General features: G+C 58.3%; 1 protein-coding gene across 4 annotated transcripts in view; it reads left to right on the top strand.

The window, feature by feature from the left end:
• Nucleotides 1-25,551, top strand: part of ADARB1 (adenosine deaminase RNA specific B1) — a 130,927-nt gene that overhangs the window by 38,291 nt on the left and 67,085 nt on the right. For 3 of the 4 annotated variants that reach the window (XM_082719857.1, XM_082719856.1, XM_082719859.1), the window contains exon 2: nt 14,572-14,701. The exons of the other annotated variant lie outside the window; for it this stretch is intronic. The gene's annotated coding sequence lies outside the window, so the exon portion shown is untranslated. The remainder of the gene's footprint in view (nt 1-14,571; nt 14,702-25,551) is intronic. 4 annotated transcript variants of the gene reach the window in all.

Raw genomic sequence — 25,551 nt, 5'->3', positions numbered from 1 at the left:
GAGAAGGGGACTGTTTAGTTAGCTACAAGTACTTCTAAACAGCTGCCGCCGGGCTGGAGCCCTTCCATAACTCGAGGAGCTCCGCGTGATCCCACACGGGTGCGGCCTCACGTTTCTGTCCCGCGAGCGTCCGTAGCAGACGCAGCCCGCGCACTGGTCAGGTCCCCGCCTGTGGCACGAGCGCTCGCTTGTGCGGGGCTCGGGCCTGAGGGTACGGCCAGGCAGTGCTGGCTCCTCCGTCCACGGTCAACCCTTCGGAGGGGGCCTGCGGGCCCACATGGGTCACAGCAGAAGGAAGCAGAGCTTGTCAGGGACGTCAGGAGGACGCGGGGCACAGCCCTGCCGGTGGCAGGCGTGGGAGGTCTGCCCTGCCGGCCTTTTCCATAGGGCCGTGGCAGCCCTGGGGCACGTGTCAGGGCGGCGCTGGGTTCAGTCCCCGAGGTGTGTGGCCGCCCGCGGGCAGAGGGGCTCCTCCCTCACTGGGAGAGCTCTGGGTCTGCAGGGTCTTCACGGAGGACGTGGGGCTGCAGCGGAACATCGTTTAAAAGCTTCGATGGCCTGAAACAATGGGGAAACTGTTCACCGTCACTGAGTTTCTGGGGGTCGGGTGAGTGTGTGGGCAGCTCAGCCTGATCGTTCTAGTCGTTGGCCGTGCCGCATGCGGGGGGCACGGCTGCTAACCCTGGGTCCTGGTGGGAAAGCGTGAGGTGCCTGGGGCTGGGGAACTGGCTTCTGGAGCAGACGGCCTCCCCGCGGTGCCTCGCCCTCCGGGCTCGTAGGGCCCACTCTTGTGTGCGGAGGCCGGGGCTCGCTGGGGAGTGGGCGGTGGCTCGTGGACACGCTTGCTGCGGGCAGGGAGGGTAATCCAAGCGCCAGTCATCTGGTCATAGACGGTATTGTGGACTTAGTTCTGTTCTCTCTTCCCAGAAATGCAAAAATACATGGTTTTGCACAGTTGATCACACCTGTTCGTGGTTAGGAGGAGGTGACCCACTTTAGTCCTGCTCTCTGGCTGTGGGCCACAGACTGAGTGGTGCTTGGGGCCCCGTGGTCACATAAGAAGCTCTGGTGCATGCTGTGTCCTCACTGGGCACTCAGGTGTCAGGGTTGTGGACAGCCTCCGTGATGGCTCTGGGCGCTCCCCACCGGCAGAGCGAGAGCCGGGGCCCACGCAGGCTTCACAGGGGCTGGACGTTGCCACGTGTCTGTGACTTCTAGGGGCACACGTCTCGACTTCAGCGAGAGTCTGCCCCTTTTTCTGCATCCTCAGGCTTTGAACTTTACGTATTCACTGTGTAAGAGCGGGATTCGCTGTTTACTTGTCTCGGTTCTTGCAGAGCCACAGGCCCTTTCTGCTCGCGTCGCTACCGTGTCCGCGGTGGGGGCTTTGCTCTCACACCCCGCCGTGCGGTCTGCTGTGCGTCCCGTAGCCCACCGCGTCAAGTCCCAGGGCCCTGGCCTTGCTCAGAGGGTCCAGCGTCTTGCCCGAGATCCGGGACAAGGACGACCACCCCATGAAGCGGTAGGGACAGGACTGGTGCTTTAGGGGCCTTATTTTATTTTCTGCGGAACCAGAAGCTGACGAGCCTCGTGTTTGCTCATCAGTGACTGCCCGGATGGCGTCTCTGCGCCGGGAGCCGTGGGCTGCGTTTTTACTCTGGAGGCAGAGCCCTGTGCCTGAAGGTGGGCCCTGCGGCAAAGACCAGTGCTTCCTGGGACGTGGGGTCAGAAGGCTGCGGCTGGCTGTGTGGCCCCGTGGCCCCGTGGCCCGGGGCTAGTTCCATCTAATGACAGGACAGACTGGGAAGCAGCCTTGGCCGAGGGGAGGGCTCCGGGTGGACCCGAGCCTGCGCCCCCTGGCAGCGGCTTGGAAGAACACTTCCTGCTTGGGAGTGTCTTTTAGGGCTGTTTGACAACGAGCTGCTCCCGTGAGCTGGTGTACTCGGCAGAGGTGCAGACGGGACGGCGGGCTGTGTGAGCCCCACTGCCCCACCGCAGGCGTTGGAGACATGGCGCAGGTGAGTCTGTTTGCGTCTGTTTTCCTGGACAGATACCTTCTTTATCCCCAAAGCTCCGCCGAGCGATGGCCGGCGCTGTTCAGGTCACCGGAACGGGGCGTGGCCCGGGTTGGATGTAGACGACCCGCTGGCGCGTGGACCGATGGTCTCTGCTTTCCCTTTCGCTGTGTGAATAGAGATGGTCCGGCACGTGTTGTGCGGTGCGGTGAGGCCGCCGTGTGTGGTCGCCACACTGCTGGGCTTCTTGGCTTCCTTCCTCTGGGGACGGAGGGAGGGGCTGCGGCTCTGCTGGAGCGCCGGCCCGACCCACGCTCGCCTCCGCCGCGGCCTGGGCCCGCTGCCCCGCCCGCCCCCATGGGGATGGCCTTCCGGCAGCGGGCTCGCCCTGGTCACCCCGTGCTCGGCACTAGGCCAGCCGAAGGTGCTCCGTGGGGGGGGCCCGTGGTGCCTGTGAACACCGGCTTCCGCCGTGCGTGGGCTCCCTGCTGCGCGCACGCTGGAATCCCTCTATGGTGCACAAGGACTTCTGGTACACAGGACTCGTGACGCGTGTGGGGTTTCTTCCCTCACTCTCTACTGCCCGTCTTGGCGCGCCCCGGACGTGTTGTGCAATGGTCCCTCCCTCGATGCGCTTTATCTCTTTATCTCTTTTCGTCCAGAGTAAAAAAAATTCTGACTTTAGGGGCACCTGGGTGGCTTAGTCGGTTGAATGTCTGACTCCCGATTCCGGCCCTGATTTCGGCCGAGGTTGTGACCTGAGGGTTGTGGGACCGAGACCCGTGTCGGCCTCCGTGCTGTGTGTGGAGCCTGCTTGAGGCTCTTTCTCTCCTTCTCCCCGCCGTGTCTCTCAAAACCATCCTGATTTCATGTAACTGATTCAGTGCCCACAACGGCCTCTTCCTACACGAGGGCATGTTGTCCGGCCCTGTAGATGCCCGACTGATGTGCTGAACTTTCATCGAACTGTTTCAAAGCATCTTGAGGTGAGACCAGCACGTGGTGTGAGAACATACTCCCACCCGCCCGTGCGAGTCTGTTCAGGGAAAGATGCTTCTTTCCGTCCCCTCCTCCCGGGGTGACCAGTCCCCGTGTGTGTGTGTCTGTCCGCTGTCCCACTTGTGGCAGCTCACGCGGGCCGCGCGCCGGGTCTCACACGTCTTGGTGTTCGTGAGTTACAGGTTTGGATTCGTTGTCTTTCTGGTCTCCGGGCGGGCTTTCTGTGTCTCTTGTGCAGCGCTCGTCTACACGTGCTAACGGGGGAGACAACATCTGTAGGGCTGCGACCGTGTGAATGTCACCGCAGAGCCGAGCACTCTGACGGGAGGAGCAGAAAGTGTAGTCTCTGCCCCAGGACTCTTGCCCAGGAAAAGAGCGCGTTTGACCGGAACCCCTGGTTCTTCTCACGTTTCTGAGCTGCGTCAGGTGCCGTGGTCTCCCGTGTCACGTCCATTTGCTTCTGGATTCGGTTTTGGTTTTGCTGGAGCGTGTCCGTAATCCGTTTCTTTACGGACTGCATGGCTGAGAGACGTGTTGGGGTCTCGTGTGCAGATACTGTGTTCCCACACTTGACGGATCCTTTGGCGAGGTCCAGAATTCCAGGTTCTGAAAATCTTCCCTTCAAACTCAGAGAACATCTCCTGTTCTTTTCCCTAGTCCGGTGTTGCCGCGGAGAAGTCCGCCGCCGGCCGATCCTCGTTCTTCACGGTCTGGGTCTTCTGCTCTCCCCTGCGCCTCTGGCGCTGATGCCTGATGGGGGACCGCCCTGTGCTCTGATCTGCTCCTCTTCCGAGACCAAATGGCCACGTTTGGATCCCCCCCTTTGGAAAGCCCCAGACCGTCTTTGCAGGGCAATTCTCCGGCTCAGCCTAGAAGTGAGAGCACTGCCCCGAGGCGCTTGCTCTTCGGAGCCCGGTCTCCGCTGTCTTGCACTGTGGTTCCCGCCGCTCCTTCAGGTGGACCCGGTTCCGTCTTCTTGCCTTGACCACGTACGGAGTCCCCGTGTCTGTTGCTCAGCCCGCTTCCTCACGGTTCATTCCTCGGATGGTTCATTGCCAGGAAGGGCCTTTTTTGCCGTTTTGATGGGGTTTTGGGAGGAGAAGAAAGAAGATATGTACTTTCTCACCATTTTCAATAAAAAGCCTTTTAATCTTTTTTTTTAAGTTTTTTTTTTTTTTTTTAAGAGAGCGAGTAGGGAGACTCCACCCTCAGTACGGAGCCCAGCATGGGGCTCCATCTCACAACCCCAAGACGGTGACCTGAGCTGAAATCCAGTCGGAGGCCCCACTGACTGAGTCCCTCAGCACCCCCAACCTTTTCAGATCACTCTTAATGGCAAGATTCCACACCTTGAATATCTGTAACATGGTGGTTTTTTTTCCAGTGGAAAATTGCTCAGCTTTATCAAAGAATTGGTTAGAGATGAAGCGAGCCGGCTCAGGAAATCCGTCGGCAGCCTGCGTGAGTTCTTTGTGAGAGACGTGGTAGTTTCCACCTGTCATCAGCACAGCGGGGTAACCGTCCCGTTACCTTGTAGTGTGTGGCAAGTCAGAGCTCGCACTCTGAGCCCGAAGGTTGCCAGTGAATGGAGTGTCACTGCCTTATCGAAACTGGGCAGGGGGGGCAGTTCTGTGCGTCTGTTTCAAAACGAGGCTGGGGAGGATTTATGACACCGAGAAGTTTAGTTATTAAAAAAATATGCGTAAAAACCGGATGAAATTTTCATCACTGTGGACACAGATAACCCATATTACACCGAAGCGCACCGGTAAAGCAAAATTTACATCATAGTGATAGACGCGGGGACAGTCGTCGTGGAAGCCCGTGGTCACTTAGGGCGGTGAGGAATGGTGACCACCGTCTGGACTGCGGGCCTGTGGCCCCCTGCCGCTGTGTGTGGGAGCTGCACGGCTCGGAACTGAGCTGGGGGCCTGTCCGCGCTGGTGACGCTTCTGGTTTAGGTGATGAATCCCAGTGTTAATGCACCTCACTCTGTAGGTCACCATGGACGAGCCACCACCGTGTGGGAAAAGAAGGGCCTGAAGTGTTGCCGGTTCGGTGCCACAGAGAGGACTGGGTTTCGGTCCGTTCGGGGTCCTCCGAGAGGTCCTTCTGAGTGCCTGATTGAAGCCGCGGACGTTGTCGTTAGAAAGATGCACGTGGGCTTAGAAACACACCATTTTGTGCACAATTTTGCCTTTCTCATGGATGTGAAGCCTTGAGGGATACCTGCTCCGGACCCGTGTGGGAAGCGGCTGTTTCTCTGCCCGGGGCCGTCACCCAGGCTGGGGCCCGCGCACGGGGACGAGCAAAGGCCGTGCGGGCTGGGGTGCACCTCCCCGCCCCCGCCACGCCCTCTGTCTCTGCTCCGGTACCTTAAGGGGGACACGCGTGGATCTTCGAGGACACCCCCCCCCCCCCGAGCTGTCGCCAGCTCTGCTGCCCTCGGTCCTCCCGAGGGAAGGAACATGCGGCGACGTCTGTGTACTTGAGCTATTTTCATGATTGCCAAAAAAACAGTGTCTTCATTTTATCAGCTGCTTTTTTTCCCTCTGTTCTCAGTTTTTCACAGTTGGATCATATTTTTTGAGAAAAATGTCAGGTTCATTGTACTGAGGGAAATGTAGGAAAATACCAGTTTGGATTATTAAAGATTCTCAATTAAAGCTCTTAAAAAGAAAACGTAAAAGCTTTTACTTAAATTTCAGGAAGTTAACACAGAAGCTCTCCTGAAGAAAATGTCTCGTCCCACAGGCCACTCGCTTTTATCTCCTCCTTTCTTGTCGCTTATTTTCTCTCGAAGGTCGCTTCCGTCCCGAATCGCATCCGTTAGGGATTCTCCCAGATTGGGGTCAGCGGGCGGCCGACATCCGGCTGTGGGGTGCGGGGAGACGTCTTCATGGGCCTCGTGAGGGGAGGTTGCGTGGCTCTGGGCGTGGGTCTGGGCGTGGGTCTGGGCGTGGGTCTGGGCGTGGGTCTGGGCGTGGGTCTGGAGCCCCCGGCTCAGCCTTTCTCTCTGTCCCGCCGAGAGCTGCGCCTCCCCGGCCGTCTGGGGCGCAGCCTCGCCTGCCACCCCTGCCGTTTCTGGGCTGCGAGTTGCCTGGTGGCCTGTCCGTGGGGCTGGCGGGCGCCTTGGCCCTGCCCCGCGCTCCGTCCCGCTCCTGCGCAGGCTGCCGCCGGGTCGCCGCCTCAGCTGTCGGTCCCGGCTCGCTCACCTTCTTGCGTCGGATGGATGTCACAACCCACCGTCGAGCCTTCAATGTTCGTGATTTTAGTCTTCAGTGTTTCTTATTGATAGGAAGTTTCTTCCTTCCTGAGTCTGACTGGTTCTTCATTTTCCCGTTGCCCGTCTGGTTTTGTGTTCGGAGACAGCGCGCCTGGGGCTCGGAGGGGCCGAGAGACGGGGAGAGAGAACCTCAGGCGGGCTCCCCGCTGAGCACGGAGCCCGACCCGGGGCTCGGTCCCTGACCCTGAGGTCCCCGCCTGAGCGGGAGTCGGGAGTCGGAGGCCGGCCCGACGGAGCCACGGGCGCCAGCCCCGGCTCGGCTCGCTACTCACGGGGGTCTCCCGCGTCGTGGGCCTGGCAGCTCCGCGCACCCGCAGGTCTGTGTCTTTTGTCTCTTGGAGATGCTGCTTGTCCTTCAGGCCTTGCTTCCTGTGGGAGTCTCACTGTTTACTCCCAGTGGTATGGATTCTTCGAGGCCTCAGATGACGGTGCATTTTTCCAGAGACGGTGTTCCTTCGTCTCTGCCACGTGTCTGTGTTTACCGCTAGTGCAGGGAAAGCGTTTCTTCGGGGCCCTTTGGCTATGTCTTGGGGCATCTGGGTGGTGTGATTTGGGGCTCGGGAGATTGGCTTCTGACACACCTTGCCAGGCAGCTTCTGTTCCTTGCTTTTGTTCACCAAAGAGAGGAGGCGTTGGCATCCCCTGGTTAAAAACTTAAATCTGGTATTACATAAGACAGTGAGATCTATTTGAGAGATTTCTGTAAAATAGTGAAAGGTGGTTTTTAGACAATTCATCTCCTTGCAGTGGATAATATTACACTAAATTTTAGTGTTTGGTAAATAACCTGAATCTTCTTAAAATTATAATGTCACTTAAATACAGACGTCCTATCGGTTTGGCTTTGAATGAACTTGTGAAGCTGTTCGTCGGACACGAGTGTGTTGAGAGCAGCGGGGATGTTGCAGTCCACGGAGGCCGCAGGTGCATGATGACCGAGGAGACCCGTGGCCACAGGTCCCTCAGGAAGCTTAGGGCTTGCGGACTGTTCTAGACCTTGAAGTCTGTTGGGGGTCTTGGAGCTGCCCACCCGCCCGGGGCTGCAGTGCCCCCCGTGCGCGGCCGGACAGGTCTGCGCCCCCGTCATAGGATCAGAATCATCTTCCCGTCCACTCTCTTTTTCTTACTTGGCTTTGCCTTTGTGGAGAGGTTGTCGCCTGTCTTGCTTTTGTTCGTGGTGTAATCCAGCCCGAGTTTCTTATGGGAGCACCTGGTGTCCCCTGCGTGTGCGTGTGCACTGCAGACACAGGGGTGGGCCTCGGGCCCGCAGCTCTCATGCTCCACGGCGGGCTGGGGCCTGAAGTGCTTTTCTGTGGGTCGTGTTTGTTTGCTAGCAGTGATGAGGCAAAATCAGTCCTCACTTTTATGAAAAATCACCCTGGAAAACAACGGGGGAAAGTCGTAATAAAAGCAATGTGGCTGACCCTCTCTGCTGGTGTTGGGGGTCTCTCGCACGGCCCTATTAATCGTGGCAGACCAAGGCCTCGAGTCCCGCCCGTAAGCGGTGCTGACTCCTAATGATATGCCATATGTAACTAAATAGAATTAAAAAAAACAAATAAAAACAAAAAAACAAAGGTGTGGACTCCCGGGAGGCAGCCCTCCGCTGCCCGCTGCCCGAGTACACAGGCCAGCCTGCAGCGGGTGGCGTGGACCAGGACAGGAGGTCCCTGTGTGCGGCACTGCTGCCGCGCCTGCATGGCCCCCGTAGCGCAGCCCCCTCTCCTGGCCTGTCGGCCTTCCTGGGTTGTTTTGACGTATGTGGCCAAAGGGTGGACAGTTGTCCCGAAGGGAGCGGGTGCGGAGGGCAGGGAGGCTCAGAGCCCCCACGTCCTTCTCACCGACCTTCCCTACCTGACATCCCGGTGGCTGAGGCCTTCCCCTCCGTGCCGTGACCCGAGACGCTGGTCTTCCGGGCTGGGAAGATGCGGGTGCCACCCGCTACGCCCAGGGTCACTCGCCTGCTTGACCTCAGTGCTCCCCCCTCCTTCCTCTGTCCCTGTCTCTCCCCGCACGTGCCTTGTGTCTGTGAGAGCAGAGCTCATGCCCAGTGCCGCGAGCAGGGTCGCTCCGGGAAGGGCCACACACCAGCAGAGTGGGGCTGGAGGGGAGAACTCTCTGGCCTGTTTAATGAGCTGTTTTAATGTTTGCAGCAAGCTTTAATGTCCCATAAAACATTAGAGTACTCAGAGTTTTAAAAAATCATGTTTTCCCTCAGGTCACACAAATATTTTCAGTAACGTTTCCTAATTCGTTTCAGAAAATAAGATGAGGGGTTTTAAAATATAAAGCAAAGAAGTTTGTTTTTAAAGCCAGCTTTTTGGAGGTGTAGTTGATATGCCAAACGGCACATATTTTAACTTGTGCAGCTTGGAAAGTTTTGAGACGCCGGAGAGGTGGTTGGACAGTGAAGGTGTTGAACGTGCGTCGCCGTTGGGGCCCCCGGCCCATCCTCTCCCTGCCCGGGCCACCGCCCCCTCCTTGTTGTCACATGGACCCCTCTGCCTCTTCGAGAGTTTCATGTAAATAGGGTCAGACAGTGGGTACTCTTGTCTGGCTTGGTTCACTCCCCGTTACTGCTCCGAGATTCATCTGTGCCGTGTGTCCTGGTTCATTCTAAAGCAGTCCTTCTAACGAGGCGAAAGACGTTCTTACTTGCTAAGAAAACGGAGTATGCTGAATTCAGGAAGTCGAAGGGATGACCAAGTCCATCGTGCTGGTTTTGTTAAGACCAGAACGCCGGGGAAGTAGAGGGAAGGGCCCCCGGGCTTCGTGGTCGACGTGGCGGGCGCAGTGTTGAGTCAAGGCCTCCGGACTGAGCGGGTCCCACGCTCCGCACCGGGGAGAGGGCGTGCGTCCTCCGTCTGAGCTGGGCCCCGCTCGGGCCCAGAACACAGAACAGAATGTGCTCTGCAAACCACTTCAAATAATATTAAAAAATCCAGATCAAACCAGGACCTCTGGACTAGAGCACCGTTTCCTCTTGCATTTCTCCTCCTCCCTAGAAGCACCGAGGAAAGGGGGCCTGCGCCCTCCTCCCGGCCTCTTGATAACGCCGGGTGCCTGGCGGTGCGCCCGCGGCCCGCGCTGCCCGGTGGGTTTGGTCCCCTGTGGCGGTGCTCTCGCCTCGGAAGTGCTCACTGGTTCCTCACCACGGGAAGACCTTACCTCTGCCCGTGGTCCCTAACGCAGAACGGACTTGTTCCTTCGGAGATGTCAGGCAGCCGGGGCGTTGTTGACGTCCAAGTATCCACGACTGTAGTTCACGTACTTTGAAGGTTTTTATAGTTGAAGACAACTGAAAAATGCCTCTCTTCTGAAGTTTCCTCTTTTCTTTCGATTTTCTCATGTTGGATCTTGGAAATTCCATCACCCCTTTGACAGCGTCAGGGTCCTTGGAGCCGCCCGCTGGGGGCGCTGGCCCCGCCGCCGTCCCTCTGTCCCTGGCTGCCCTCCCAGACTCCAGCCGTGGCCCCTGGAGCCAGGAGAGCCGCCCCTCTGAAGACAGGCCAGAGCGCTTCCTTACCAAAGTGCGCGTGCAGGGCGTCTGCTGAGGGGCCGCCCCCGTCCGCCTCGGAAGCATCTTGACAGGCCTTCTGGGCTCATCTCAGCTGAGGAACTGTGTCCTTCTGGAGCCTCTGGGCTCATGACTCGGGCCCCACCGTGGCCCTGCTCTCCGTGCCCCCCGGCTTCCGGTCCTTCTCTTGGGGAACGGATTCTTAGGACTGACAAACCACTTAATATGGAAGACGCGGTTGAAAATTAGGAAGAAGGCTCCTGTCGCTTAGCGTCTTCCATCGGCTGCTTATTCCCGTCCCTTGTCTTGAGCGTATCAAGCCTTTCTATCCTGAAACAATTGTCGTCTCTAGACACGAGAGACCGAGTAGCCGCCGGACATCTCTGTTTAGCTGTGTGGTCTAGTTACGTGTGTATGAGATGGACAGTGAGAGTACTTACTTTTTGGCAGAGGAAAGCCCTAATTTCCACGGTCTAATTAAATGATGATGATAACTTTCACTTTAAAGGAAATGCAGTGGTTTTACTTAGTGCAGTTACTACCGGCACAGCAAGTCCGTTGAGTGCCGGGTGTTTCGTGTCTTTGAGTGGGACGAGTCCTGTCCTGCTGTCGGCGCTGGGCTGGGAAGCCCCGTGTGAGCCCTGTGTCATGGACAGCGCCGTGGCCCCGAGTCTCCTCGTGGTAGCAGGGAGTTGGGCATCAGATGGTGTGGAGACCCCTGCAGCTCGGCCCTGCTTTCAGGGAGCCAGGAGCGGGCACTGGGAGAAGGCTCCAGAAAGGTGGTGGTGTGGGGTGAGCTGGGCTGTTGCCCTCGAGCGTTGCAGGAGCTGGAGGCCCCAGAGCGGCCCCAGTGGTGGTCCCACACGACCTCCATGCCCTGTCCAGGTCCTCGGGCCACCCCAGGGCCCACTGTTTCTTGGGGTGGCTCCGAGCAGATTGAGGTCTTGGTAACTCATTCCTTGCCTGGAGGGCATGTCTCCCTGTGCTTCATCCTGGGTTTCTCCCTTGAGACCTCTCCCTGCCTCACTGGCTTCCCCCCAGGCTGGTGGCGGTTGGCACCCCTGGTGCCCTAGCTCCTACCTTCCCTGCTGCCGACAGTTGGCTGCTGGTGGTGTCGGCCAGTCACTTGCTGCACGTCAGTAACGGCACGGCCACCACTTGGTTCTGTCGTCCTCGGTGGGTACGGTGGTCACCGTTGGCCATTTCTGGGTCCCGTTGCCTGGGGGTTTCCTAGGGCACGTTTGTTGTGAGTTCCGTTGTTCCTGCAGAAGAGTGCATGTGTGAAGGATGATTTTCCTTACGTGTTCCTGTCCCCGGCACCCGGCAGCGGAGACATAGCAGACGCTGCAGGTCCGCGCCTCCCTCGTGCTGCTCGTTCGTGGCCCCCCGCTGCCTGCGCTCCAGCGCATGGCCCTGCTCCGCGGCTGGCCGCGGGGGCGTGTGTCCCTACGCAGTCAGCCTCCGTGTCACCTGCCAGTGGCATCGCGGGTGCCCTCCGCGCCTCTCTCGGTTCATTAGTGGGGCAGGTTACATTCATTGGTTTTCGTCCACTGACTCGATTCTACACTCCTGGAGTGAACCCGTCCGGACCATGTATCAGCCTTTCCGAAGGTGGTTGGATTGAGTTTGCGGATCTTTCCGTTAGGATTTTTACGTTTGCATTTGTGGGTCAGTTTGGCTGACACTCTGAGCGTGATTTTTGTGTTGATTCTTGTTCCTTGTAGTTGAGTCAGATTTTCTATTTCTTCCTCAGTCAGTTTTGATAACTTGTATTTTTCTTAGAACTTGCTCATTATACCTAAGTTTACAAAATTTTTGAAATAAAGTTCCTAATACCCTCTTACTATATTTTTAGTGTGAGACTTTGGCATGGTAATTCTGTCCTGGTGTCTCTTGCTGCCTGATGCCCTCCCCGACCCCCAAATAAAGCGCAGCTCGTGGCTGGAACAACCCCCATGCGGTTTCGGCGCTGACGCTGTGGGGCAGGAGGGGGGCAGGGTGCAGCAGGGACGGTTCGTCTGTGCTCCGTGGGCCTGGGACCTCCACAGGGCCCCTGGGTGACCGGAAGTGGCCGTGTGTCTGCATCGCTGGTCCCCGCAGTCAGCATCTTGTCCATCTTGTCCGAGGAGGCTTCCTGAGTGACGTGGCGGGCACCTGCCTGAGTGGACGCGGGCCCATCCTCGGTGTAGACACACAGCGGGGTGGGCTCAGCAGCAGAACCGGCTTCGTGCACGGAGAGTTCTCAGAGCAGCCCCAGAAGGCACGGGCCCAGCACGCAGTGACCCTTCCGCGTCCACCCGACCCTCCGTGGTGGGCCTAGAGCCCGCTGAGCCTCTCAGGGACGCCTTGAAAGGACCACTCCGCTTTGTGGCAGGGGTGCCCCATCAAGGTGGGCACCCGGTTCTCCACTACCATTTCTAGGGCCTCCTCTCTCTCCTCTGTGTGTTGGGATTAGCCCGGCCAGCGTCTGTCCGTGTGTGGCTGCTAGTCTGTGTGATGAATGCAGGTTTATTTCTTCCTTTTCCCCCCTCCCATTTCTTTGGGCTTATTTTGCACTTATTTTGTTCTTCTGGGCTTATTTTTGTTCTGAGGTGGGGATTCATGATTTTCCCCCCTTTTCTAAAAGTGGGAGTGTTAGGCTACGCATTTCCCTCTGGTGTGCTGCCTTATCTGCATGCCACATGTTCCCACGTGGCATCTCTTTGGTTTTTAGGTTTAAATATTTTCTGGCTTCTGCTGGGATTATTTCAACTATGGATGCCTTAGAAGAACACCGCCTAACTCACAAGCGCACGGAGGCCTCTCTAGTTGTCTTGGCATGGGACGCTGTGCGTGGCGCAGTGGGGGGCCGTGAGCTGACCCCTGCCCCCGGGGCCCCGCTGTTCACTAGATGCGTCCCGGCGCGTCCGTTCTGGACGCAGGCCTCTGCATCCCTGCTCTGCGGCGTGTTCCTGGCGCTGCTCCCTGCTCTCTGTCAGCTGCGTTGCTACGGCCCCCAGGACCACAGCCTTCTCCGTCTTTGCCTTCTGTCACGCCCCTGCTGTGACTGTCGCTGTCCCTGGGCCCAGCCCTCCACGTCTGTGACTCCGTTCAGTCCTCGCAATGCCATATGTGGCACCGTCCTCCACGTGACCGCCAGGACCTGGAGGCCGCCCCACTCCTGCGGCTGCGGAGCCGGGCGGCATCCCAAGGCCACCGTCTTGCCGACTGAGCCCACAGCTCTACAGTCCCCAGGGTGTGTGGCAGCTCCCACCGCCCCGTTCCTGTTCGTCCTGCTGACGCTTTGCAGTTGGCAGAAGCTATCCCCACGTGAGTCCGGCTCCCCCGGGGCAGCTGTACTGGGCTGTCCTGGTCCTGGTCCCTCCAGCTGACATCAGGGCTCCGACTTCTGCCCTCACTCTGGGCCAGCGGGTCACAGCGTGGGCACTGGAACTGGCTTCTGTGAGCCGCGGCCGTGTTCTTCCTGCTGGTTCCCTTCTGTGTACCGTCAGACCTTGACTGGTGCGGTGACATGTGAATTCTTCCACACATCGTCCTTCCTTGGATTGCGGAGGCTCCGGGTCCTGCTCTTTGTTCCTTGTTGGGGGGGCGCCCTGTGTCTCCTGTACACCCTCCAGCAGGGCAGGAGCTGATGGCCAGATTACCGAGCAGATGGGGGTGGCGTGGAGGACGGGGTGGGGGCACGGCACTCCCACTTCCTCTACTCTCCTCAGCTGGGAGTGGAGACAGGACCGGCGGGGCGCTAACGGCTCAGTGACAGTGTGTGCAGACCTCTGTGCTCTGCCCCGACGCCTCTGTGCCGGATGGGACAAGCCCAGGCTGAGAGGCCACTGTTGTCAGTCACTGTCAGCCCGGCGACAACAGCACGGGACGTGGGGACCGTGTCTGAGACCTGTCCTTACAGGCCTGCTGACATGTGTTACCGACAAACGGAGTCACGGCTGAGAGATGTGGGGCTTAGAGACGGGTCACTTCTGACCCTGGAGGCCCCACAGCCAGGGCACGTGGCCCCAGGAGGTTCGTGGTGACTGGACTAAATCTGCAGGTGGGGCCCCTCCGCGTTCAGAGATGCACCGGTCTACACTCGCTGCCCGTCTTCTGGGCGCCCACTCGGGGACTTACTCACTCTTCCCTGTGGGTGCAGCTCTGCGCCGGGGAGGCCGCACTCTGGACTCTCCCCTCATGCGGATATCGGTTTGTTTCTCTAAAAGAAAGTGTCGACATGCGTGTTTAGGCTTTGTCAGTATATAAGCATGTTGACATGCTCCCTTTAATGAGCTGTGAGTTGAGAACATCTGTGCCGAGAGGAAGTGGCGTGGCGACGTTTCTGTGACGCACGCGTGGCCGGTGTCTTCGAAGCCCAGGCGGGAAGGGCAGGGGAGGCCCGCTTCTGTGCGTTTCTGATGTCTGTACGCATGCTTGGGTGCGTGCCACGTGTGTGCACGTGGCCTTTCATCTTCCCGAAGATGACAGGTGCGCAGGGGGTTCCCCCGGAGGCCTCCCTCCGCAGCTCGTGGGTTGGCGCGCGTTTCCATCCGGACGCGGCCGGCGCGGGCGTGCACACCTGCCTCTCGTGAGCGTCAGGGTGGAGGTGAGGCTCATGGCTGTGCACCTGCTGTAGGAACGCGCGGAGGACACCAAAAATGACTCAAGCTTCTATTTAGAATGAGGACTTTTAATTAACAGTGTTTATTATTAGAATTCTCATCTGAAGTGTTGAGCTGGTGAAGTGATTGGGTCTTTCTCTTGCACAGAGTGAAGTCTCTCCAGCCGGGCATGGCGAGCTCCGGGAGTGACTGAAGGAGACGGGTCCCTGGGCCCCGCCTGCACCCGGGCTGCTCTGCCTAGGGTCCGAGCAAACACAGACGCTACACAAATCTAAAGGTAAGGTACAAACTTGCAAAATCCTGCTGATGTCTGATGGACTAAAAAACACCTTTTGCTTGATGTAAACTGATGAATTAAGGCTGCTTGCCCTATTAAGCAATTAAGGTGTGTTTTCTTAGTAACTTACAGCCCGGATCGCCGGCTGGGCTCGTCCTCTCCGGGGACTTCTTGCAGGGCCAGCGCCGCGCGGGGTCGGTGCGCTGCTGCCCCCCCGTGGCTGTGTGGCCAAGAGCGGCCCCGGCGTCCTGGCTCCACCGGGTGCCGCCGTGCCTCCTGCCTGGCACCGAATTAATTACGCTTGCTGGAAGCTTTTTACCATAAGCTAGTGCCTTTGAGGTGATTAAAGGAAAACTTATTTAGTACTTACTTGTTTGGTGACTATTATGTGATTCAGCATCTGCTTTTGAGAGAAATTGAGGCAAATTTAAAGTCCCGATGAAGATAATCCTAAGATTAATTTGCGGCTGTGCAGTGACTAATTCGACGAAGTTGGGTTTTCAACATCCAAGAGGACTTGTCTTGGGGAAGAAGCATGAGGAAGTCGCGGTGGAGGCTGCTGGCAGCCCGTGCTGGCTCCCCGTTCCGCAGAGGCTGACAGGCGGCTGGCGACTCAGGCGACTGCCGCAGGAGTGGGTGCTGAGCTCCCGGTGGGCAGGGGGTGCCCGCCGTCGGGGGGTGCAGGTGCACCCACGTCTGCTGGTCGTTTCAAAGTCTGGACGGGTCGGGAGCGTGAGGTGACGAGCTCCCAGGGGAAGGGAAGGTTTGCTCTCTAACCGTAGGCCCCACCCCACCCCTTCTGGCCCAAGAGCCCTGAAAGCGCGGAAGGGGTGAAGTTCTGGTTATTTCCATCTGCCGTGCCGGTGGGGGTGCCTTCAGCCCCAGCTCTTCTGTGAGCCGGATTAGGGGCATGAAATCAGCGTCCCTGTAGCTAGAGGGTGTGGACAGGTGGTGAGTGGCATCGAGCGGCTGAGTCTGCAGGAAGCACCGTCCCTCCGTGTCGCTGGGGTCGTGCAGTCGGCGACAACCTACATGTGGTGCCGAGGCAGTGAGCACCACGGTCGCTGTGTCCCGTATGCCAGACGGCAAGTATTTCTGTCCCATGAAGCGTGCACCGGGGAAATGAATTATTCGTGATCCGTAGAAATAAATTGTCCTTAAAGGCATAGGAGCAATACCGAGGCCTGAAGGAGGGCCGCGGAGCGCGTGCTGCGGAGTGAGGGTCCGAGCAGTGGGCAGCACAGCGACTCGGAGGCCCCCTTCCACGGGCGCTCCTCCGTGGCTGTTCCCACAGCAGAGGAGAGAGGTCGTATTTCTCCCATAAAATGAAAGCTGATTTGGCAACACATAGTCTGACGTATAACACCTTTCCTTTTCCAGGGTGGTTTGGGAAGAAAAGTAAGCCCGAAAGCTTCTGACCGGCCCAAGCCTTTGCCTGGGTGTGCCGCTGCCCCCCAGCCCACCAGGCCCTGCGGCTTCCCAGAAGCCCGGGGCGCCTGGCGACCCCACAACGCATAGCTTCATTTGGTTCCATGTGTGCTCGCTGCTTTTGCCTGCCTCGAAGAGATGGAGTTGTTTCTTGTGTCTTCTTTTCTAAAAATTTAAAAAGATTTTATCTATTTATTTGGCAGAGAGAGAGCGCACAAGCAGGCAGGCGGGGGTGCAGAGGGAGAGGGAGAAGCAGGCTTCCCGCCGAGCAGGGAGCCCGGCCACGATGACGCGGGGCTCGACCCCAGGACCCCGGGATCATGACCTGAGCTGCAGGCAGACGCTCCACCGACGGAGCCCCCCAGGCGCCCTGTTTCATGTGTCTTACACGTGAGTGTCTGCCGCGGTTGGGGCAGCTGGGGTTTCGCCTGCGGACCCCTGCAGTGTCTCCCCGGGGGCTCCCCCACGAGAGGGGCTGGGAAGCCACGACGCTTGTGCTTCTCATCACCACCACACCCGGACACTTTTCTGGAACAAATATTTATGAACTCCCCCGTGGTACTCTGAGTGAGGATGACAGAAGGCACTACTTTGTATCATTCTCACCATACAATTTTGAAGAGGCATGTAGTGCCCACGCCCAGTAAAAGAGAAATTACGAGCGCACAATACAGGCCCCTTGAGTCATCCAGTGCGCGGCACCCGGTACTCAGGCTCGGCTGCTGGCCGGGGACACCGAGGCGTGCTCTGTGGTGCCGGCACCTGCGGCTGGTGGCTCACCTCCGGCTACACCTGCAGCCTGGGGCGGTTCCGAAGGACGCTGGCCCGCTCTTGCCTGTCCCCATGTGTCTGTGTCGTGTTTGCACGGTCAGGTGTGCAAAGACCAGAGAAATGCCTCGTGCTTCAATGTAAGACCCAGTGGGGGTCTGGGCTGGGAGCTGGGGGACTGTCTTCCCCACCGCGTCAGTCCTTTGGTGCAGGAGGCTTCTGTGTTTCTGGGACTGCCCTGCGTGTCCCCGTGGCGCCCTCGCCTGCAGAGCGCCGGAAGCACCCAGCTGGGTGGTGAGCGGCCATCCGGAGGGTGCTCCCTGGGAGCCTTGGGCCCAGAGTCAGCGGCAGTACCGGGTGGTGTCCCGGACGGCTGTCCCCTGGGGCTGTCCCGCAGGGCCTCCCGTGCTGTGTCTCCAGCTCACGGTGGAGGCGGCAACGGGCTCCCGGGGAGCAAGTGACATGGGTGTCCACGTGACAGTAATCCAGGTGGCATGTCCCACCAGTGAGGGCTGCTGCGGTGAAGGTTAACGCTGCAGTGGCACCAAGCTTTGGATTTTTTTTTTAAGATTTTATAAATTTATTTGACAGAGATCACAAGTAGACAGAGAGGCAGGGTGGGGGTGGGGGTGGAGGAGAGGCAGGCTCCCCGCCGAGCAGAGAGCCCGACCTGGGACTTGATCCCAGGACCCCGGGACCATGACCCGAGCCGAAGGCAGCGGCCCAGGGAGCCACCCAGGCGCCCCGAGCCTTGAATCTATGGATCATGGCAATAGCTTGACCTTTTTTCCTTTAAAAGTGGTCTCGCTTTTGAGGAGCTGTTGGGCACAGATGACGCCTCCGTTTAGAAGCGTTCCTGAACTTTCCCGGACAGAGTCTGGCTGCAAATGAGCTGTGATTCTCTTTTTCTGGCATTGGTCACTGTCCCCGAGAAGGTGTCTCTGTGGGTCTGGCCTGGCTCACAGGGCTTCGCCGGACAAGGTGTTGGTGTCTCTGCGGTGCTGCGAGCTCAGACCCACAGCAGTGGCTGCAGTGGGAGACACGTCCTGCCCAGAGTTCTGGCCTCGGGGATGCTCTTCCAGCCGTGCCGCCGGCACTGGTGGGCTCTTGTGCGGTGGAACTGGGGAGCCGGAGTGGACGCGGCCCCCCGGGGTGAAGCTCCGCATCTCCTCGCGACCTCGGCTTGGATGGCCCCTGCGGGGCACCATGGCCCGCCCGGGGCGTGTGGCGAGAGGCGGAGCGGCTTCCAGGGGCGTGATGGCCCCCCAGATGGCGCTGAGCTTCCCGCATCCCGGGAGGGTCCGTGGGGAACCCGCGCCCCCGGGCAGGCGCTCCCACCCAGTGTGGCGCGGTCCCTGGAGACGCAGGGCGCTTGGTGAGCGGCCGCCGGCCCTGTTCCGGCGCGTGAAGCCAGTGGGACGGCGCTTCAGCCGGCGGGAGGCGCTGTGGGCCGTGCGGGCGGCGCTGTGGGCCGTGCGGGCCGCGAGGCTCCCGGCCCGGAGAAGACGGAGCTTTCTGCGGAGGCTCTAACTAGGGCGGCGCACGCAGGGACCCTGGCACCCTGTGGGCCGCGTCACGCTGAACGGAGGGAAGGTGAGCGGATGGGCTCTGGGCTCCTTGCCAGACCCGCGCCCACGGGCAGGTTCCAGCAGGTGCCGGCGCCCCCACCGCAGCTGCGCGGAGAAAGCTGGCGCCGCGGGCCTCCCTCCGGGTTCTGGGATCTGGGGCCGGAGCATGGGAGGACCGAGGGTGGCTTCCCTTCTGGACATCTCGAGGAGGGGGCAGGGGTCTCGTGCTCACTGCAGAGCTGCTTTAGAGGCCTGGGAGGGGGCTGGGACCTCGCGGGACAGTGGTATCTGCTGCTGCCCCGACAAAAGTGGGGGCAGGAGGGAGGTGGCTTCCTGGGCTGCAGCGGAACCCACCGGAAGGGTGCAGGGCTGTTTTCTGTGGGACGGGAGCACCGGGCAGGGGCGCTGCCGAGCAGGGGCTCGTGGGGCACTCCAGCCACCTGGTGCGTCTCTGACTGTGGGAGGGGGCATGGTGGGGGGGTAGAGCGGAGGGAGAGGGTAGGGGTATGGAAGGGCAGGGCAGGGCCTGGGTGGATGCCTGTCCCGCGGGGCCGACGCCGGGTCTGTGTTGTATCCGTTCTTATCCAAGTGATGCCTTTATAGACAGGTCACCTAATTCAGGCTTTTGATGAAAATCGGCCATCCGTAGCCTTCACTTTCCTCTGATGTTTTTAAAAAGTTGTAGATATTTATACCTCGGGGTTGGTCAGTGTTCGGACCTGCTGCCCGTGACAGCGCCGCAGTGCAAGGGGCCCCCGGAGGGAGGGCTGCCCCGCACAGCAGCCATGCTCAGGCTCACGGGCTGGGGGAGGTCCCAGCTGTCCCGGCCCGACTCTGCTCTGTGTGTGGCCCGTCACGCGTGAGCTCACCTGCTGCTTCCCTACGGCGACAGAGCGTGCGCGGGTGACAGAGTGTGCGTGGATGCCGTCTCAGGAGGTTCCCAGAAGCCTCCACGTCACACTTCTGTGAGACACGACCTCAGTCCCATGACACGGCCAGTCCCAGGGGGCTGGGAGTGTCATTCCTGGTGACGTGGCACGTGGGTGCTCTGCATCAGAGGAAGGAAGGAGTGGATGTTGGGATGAAGGTGGCAGTCCCTGCCGTACTTTCGTTTCTAAATAATAACTTTGCTGGTTTGTGATTTACATATTTTAGACGTTATCTGTTGACGTTCAGTTCAGATACCAGCAGCTTGAGCTCACGTCACCCTTTTTTTGCCCTTCTTTGTTGTGTTATGTGGGAATGCTTTTGGCTGAAAGTCCCAGAATGCATGACCTACAGTGCCTTACAGAGTGGGGATTTATTCCTTCACTTCATCGTGAAGAATGCAAACGCAGGTTTTTGCTAGAGTTGGTTGATAGTGCAGCCGTGTCAGAGGTCTGGATCTGTGTCTCACTGGTTCTCCTAACCCTTCCCTCATGGTGCACTGTGGCTGCTGAAGCTCCAGCCATCACATTTGTAGTCAATGCAACAATAACTGGGAATGGTCAGGCATCATGGCCCATGTCTGTCCTTTACATCAGGGCATTCCAGAAACCTCCATCATACTTTCATTTATAGCTTCTTATCTAGCACTGTATCCTGTGGCCAGCTGTTGTCCCAAGGGACCCTGAGAACACGAGTGTCTGACTCTTGTAGCACCCTTGGTGAAGGCAGGGAGCACGAGGCCAGGCAGCCCGGACTGGCAGCCATGTTCTTGTACTGCTTGTCCAAGGAAGCGGTTCTTAACCCTGGAGCTCAGGCTGCCTCCCAGCGGCCCTCTGCGTCAGGCGCGTGCAGACACGGGCCCTGCCCGTCACCTCCTTCTCACTCTGCTGCTCCGCAGGTCTGGGTCCCGCCCGCTTTCCTCCTTTTACATAATCAAAGCAGAAAACTTTATTTTCTGTTCTGTCACCATGCGTCAGTCCGTTCCCGATTCGTAAGTGGTGTTTGTGTTACACGAGGAGTGAATGTTCATTAGAGTCGAGTAAAATGTGTGCGGTCGGCCTCCCTTCTCCGTCATCCCCGTGCCCTCGCCGCCGTGTGCGACTCCTCTTCCAGCTCTCTCTGCGCATGGTGGACGGTCGTGTCGCGCTTGAACATACCTTATCATTGGCTCCATCGCGCCGTTCTGGTGCACGCTTCCTTTCCCTGAAGCTCACGACGATGCGGCCGGAGGAACAGAGCGGGCAGAAGCGTGGTCCTCCGTGGCAGCCCTGCGTCCCCAGGCCCCCTGCTCGGCCCCCGCGCCCAGCCTCCTGGTCTGTGCGCCGGGGGTGGCAGGGGTGCTGCAGCAGCCACGGGCACGCGGGGGCCGGTCTGGGCACGGCTGCCCGTGGAGCGCGTGTCGTGTCCTCGTCGGGTGAGGACCCACACGCTCCATTACTCCCAAGCCTTGTCCGCTCGTTCTGTTCACTGGACACATTCCTTCCTTCTTCCTGAAATCTGTGTGTTTTCTGTCTTACCTCGAACCGAGACCGGATTTCTGTGTTCTTCAGCTGCACTAGCTGAGGACAAACGTCACCTGCTTCAAGCGCACAGTTTGCCGCATTCTGACAAGTGTGTGTGGTTAGCACGGCCCCCGCTGCAGCCAAGACATGGGCCCCGCCCCCCCGGGGGTCTTGGTTGTTCATGGCCCCAGCGGGGCCTGGTCTGAGTGCGCATCCCGGCGGCAGAGCGGGCTCCTGTGACCCCCCGAGTCGCCGGCCCCGCGAGCGGACGGCTCACCACTAGGCGGTGCTGTGGGACCGCGCCGGGACGCCGAGCTGCGGCCCCATCTCCGGGTTTCCGGGCATTTCCTCTGTGAACCCCGATGCCGGGCTCCTTCTGAAAAGCTTCCGCTTAATGGCTTTATTAGGACCGTTTTTAGAGAACCCGGGAGGTCAGGGTACGGAGCATTTGTAACTGATTTGGTTCAGTGAGTGGTAGGATTTGTAAATTAGATTTTATCAGTTTATAAGTTTAACAATGATTAATTGAGTCTGTGGAGGGGCCTGGAAGACACAATTTCATACATCTGTGCCAGTATTTAGAAAATCAGTACTTTGTACAGTTTACGTGTAACATGATGATGTGGTTTTACTATCTTAGAACAGGCAAGATAAAACGCAAAAAAGCCTATACCACCAAGCTCTGAATGTGTGGCTGTAAAACCCAGCAGAGTTCGTTTTGAAGGTAGGATGGCTTCGTCCAGCGACCCCTGAAGGAGCCCCAGGAGCCAGGGAGCCGCACAGATGAGGGACCATCTGGGCAGGAGGGAGCAGGACAAGGACGCCAACCCAGGAGGGCCCGGGCTGGCTGGGCAAGGCCCCGCTCCTGCAGGGGACCGTGGGGCCTGCCGGACAGATGACCTCCCTCGTGCCCGCCCAGTGACTCCTGATGGACATTGGGCTCCCGCTTCTGGGCGAGGCCGTAGATATGATTGGGTGACATCTCAGTTTGGTGACCTGGGGCTCAGGCTAAGTGTGTCCATTTTGGGGCTGGTTGTCTTGTCTTTAGTCGTGCTGACAGGTTGCCGGCTTTAGTAAGAGAAGAGTGGTTTGTGGACGTGTGTGTCTGACATGCACTGCAGAGGAATGTCAGTATTTGAGTTTTAAACTCTCCCTTCTGTGAACCCGGTCTTGCACCTACTGGACCTTTACTGGCCAAAGGTCAGTCCCGTTCCCACTCTGCCGTCCTGTCCTTCTGCACTGCTTGTTCTTCTCTGGCGGGGCAGCAGCGGGGACCGGGTCCTGGGGGGCCGGCCTGGCCAGGCAACTGCTCACATCTGGGATGTCATCCAGGGGCGAAAAAGTCCTGACTCCGATTCTGCCCACGAGGCACAGAATGCTGGGATTCTAGATGGGGGGGAGGTCCAGTGTGTAGAGTTGCCTCTGGGCAGAGGGCTGGGGGTGACTGCTACAGAACCCCCCCTCAATGTTGGTCCAGGGTGCACCCCACTCTGCAGGCTCAGGGTGATGGGCCGCTTCCTGCCCACCACGGGCCTCGTGGCTTAGAGGTGGCTGTGGGTCCTCAAGGGCCGTGTGCACCTGCGTCTGTACAGACAGGACGTGAGGCCCGGGGGCCGCCTGCCCCAGGACCCTGGACTCGGTCGTGGAGGTGCGACGACACGTGTCAGGGTCTCGGAACACCCCCACCCCCACCTGCTCTGTTTGAGCAGCATCTCAGAACTCAACTTCGGGGTCACATTGTCCTTCTCCTAGAGCGGGATGTCCCCCTCCCTGTCCTTTGGCCTGACTCGAGCTCCTCAGTGGTTAGATTCTCTCGGTCTAGACTCCCTTCGAATTCTTTCTTCTTGGATTTCAGGGATGTTGCTGAGAAAAACACGAGCTTTCTTTGCTTTTTATCACCTTTTGCACACGCGGGGCGTCTTCCGGTGGCCAATTCGGATTTTTATTTCTAGGACGTCTTCTTCCATCCTAACGAGTGTTTTCTTGGTTTGCGTGTTCGGGTCTGTGGACCCACAGGTTGTGTGGCTTTGGCTCTGCGCTCCGTGGGTCCAGGCCTTCGTGTCTCTGGTCCCTTGTTCTGGTATTCCTCTCCGTTGACTCTCGTTGGAGTTTGCAGTCAGAGCGAACACGCGTCCCTGTCCTGCGCTTCTTGTTCGCACTGAGGTGTGTGCCCCTTCCTTTCTCCGCACGTGTCCGAGTTAGAAGCAGCCCGACGTCACCCGCAGAGACATGCGGCTGGCCAGAGGTTTTCTACCCCAGACTGAGTAAAGTCACTTTGTCTTCTTTGAAGGACCAACCAGTTCTACTTTATATTTCAAGAGGTTTGTGTTTCATTTTTTTTTCATGTTCAGTAATAATAAGCGTTATTTTTAAAGGCTGCTTCAAAAACTCACCTTTAAAGAAATACCTGTTTGAACCACGGCTACGCATTGCATATGCCAGTTTAGTTTCAAATTTATATTTAGGCTTGATCATAGCATTTCTTTCTGAGTTTTCTTCGGTGCGTAGCACGGGTTCAGAGCTCTCCCTGGCAGCCCTGGGCCTGCTGCATGGGAGTTCCTGTCACCAGCATCCGTCCGCGGGCCACCTGGCCCACCCACGGGCCACCACCCGTGGCTGCTTCCTTAGCTCTAGGTTGCTTTAGGCTTTGGGAGCTAATTTTAGGGCCTTCAATTTAAGTGCCTTTTCCCCCCCTGCCAAATCCAACATCTGCTGTACTTATTTGAGAAATGTATGTTCTGATTTTAATTTAAAATTCCTTGATAGAGTTACTGTAAAAGAAAATGGAAAAAGCTTAATTGAATTTACGATCTTAATTGAGCAGAGGAATTTTGTGAGCAGACGTAAACTATACTTATCTCCATCTGTTTGAACCCATTTTCATATAGGAAATAAAGATGTGTTAATTTAAAGAAATATGTATGTGTTATTTTGACTTAAAGTTGTGAGGAATCGTAACATATAAAGAAGTAGAATCGAGCAGTCATGGTTTTGCTTTAACTGGGCGGCACTGGAGTGAAGAGCTCGGGCCCCGGGTTCCAAGTGTCCCGGATTCTGAAGCGTCTTCTGCTGCTTACACGGTGTGTGACCTTGGGTGAGCTGTTCTGCCCTGTGGCCGAAGGGCTCCTTTTTATAAAGCGGCAGTGCTGACGGAACGATAGTGGCCAGAGCTCGCTGGACACCGTGTCCTGCACTGTCTTCTCTTGACCCCCCAGCGAGCCTGGGGCAGGTCCTGTCACTGCCTTCTGTGTTGTACTGAGGAGTCTGAGGAACCAGGAGGGTAAGAACTTGCCCAAAGTTCCCGGGCTAGCGGGGGGTAGGGTGGGCCTTGGACCAGACAGACTTGCTTTGGGCTTTGTGCTGGTTAGTTACTGCTGGCTGTAATCACGGTCACACTGTACAGCTGTATGGACTGTGCACTGCACAGCTCCATTCAAAGACTTGAGTGACATCCTTGATGGCTGTAAAACAGATGGCGGCTGTTTCTAGGCTGCCCCTTGCGTAGGCAGTTCAGAGGCTGGCATTTGTGAGGTGTAAGTGAGCTGACCCGTGTGTGGTATCTGGGAGGGACAGTTCCTGGTAAAGTCGTCCTCCACACTGTGCCGTAGCGGCTGCTCCCTTGCAGGCTTCTGCCCATCCTTCCCGTCCCGTCACTGCCCGCGGTGGTGCCTTCGTGGCCCAGGCCTGGCTTCTCCTGGGCTCTATCTGTACTCGTGACCTGGCGTGTCAGCCACATGCACTTCTGTCGGCCTCGGACCCTGGGTCTGCCCACCGTCTCTTCCTGGGCATCTGCATTGTCTCTGACTTCAGACAGCAAACTGGACCCCTGGTTCTTCACCCCACCCGAAGTCTTCCCATCTCTCGAGACTCTCGGGCCACAAGCCCTGGCCATCCTGTGTCTTCTCTTCCCTTCTAGGCCACCTGTCTGCTGTCCCTTAGCATGTGTCCGGGTTGGTTATTTCTTGCCTCGGCCATCGTGTGCCCTGAGCCATCGGGTGTGTCCGCACCGGTCTCCTGACAGGACCCCCTGTGCTAGCCCTCGCCCCGCATCGGTTCTTCATCAGTGGCCAGAGGCTAGGACCAGGCTAAAGCTCCTGGGCGGAGGGACCGCCAGGTCCCTGCACTGGCCCAGAGTCCCCGGAGCTGGCCTTTGGACCTCCTGGTTTTCACCTCTGCCAGTCTGGCCTCCTGGCTGTTCCTGGGCTGTGCCCGCTGCTGCCACGGAGCCTTTGCCTGTGTTCCTCGACACCGTCTTCCAGGTGCCTCCTGCCAGTTGCTCGGACCGTCACGTGTGTGCTTCCCTGCTGTCGCCCTCAAGACCCAGAGAGACCGCTGCCCTCCCGTGCCAGTCACCTTCTGGGGGCACACCTACTCCCTCTGACATACGAGGCCAGTCGATGGCTTATGGGGCCCCTTGTCACCTGTCTCTCTTCCCTCCATGAGCAGAAGCTGCTTTTGTTCCCTGGTGTGTTGCCAGCACCTGCTCAGGCCTGGCCCTCACTTCGCCGGTGCTCACTGTTCGTTGAAGGAATGGATATTTGCTGTTTTCATGCTAACAGATCCAGGCACTTTAATATTAAGTAGTGCCACAATTTCCCATGTGTTGATTCTATGTGGTAATAACAGACTCATTTCACAGACTTTAGAGTTCTAATGG

Source organism: Mustela nivalis, assembly GCF_964662115.1.
Source record: "Mustela nivalis genome assembly, chromosome: 1".
NCBI lineage: Eukaryota > Metazoa > Chordata > Mammalia > Carnivora > Mustelidae > Mustela > Mustela nivalis.
The sequence above is the reverse complement of the archived record's forward strand: the minus strand, read 5'-3'. Positions and strand labels throughout refer to the sequence as shown.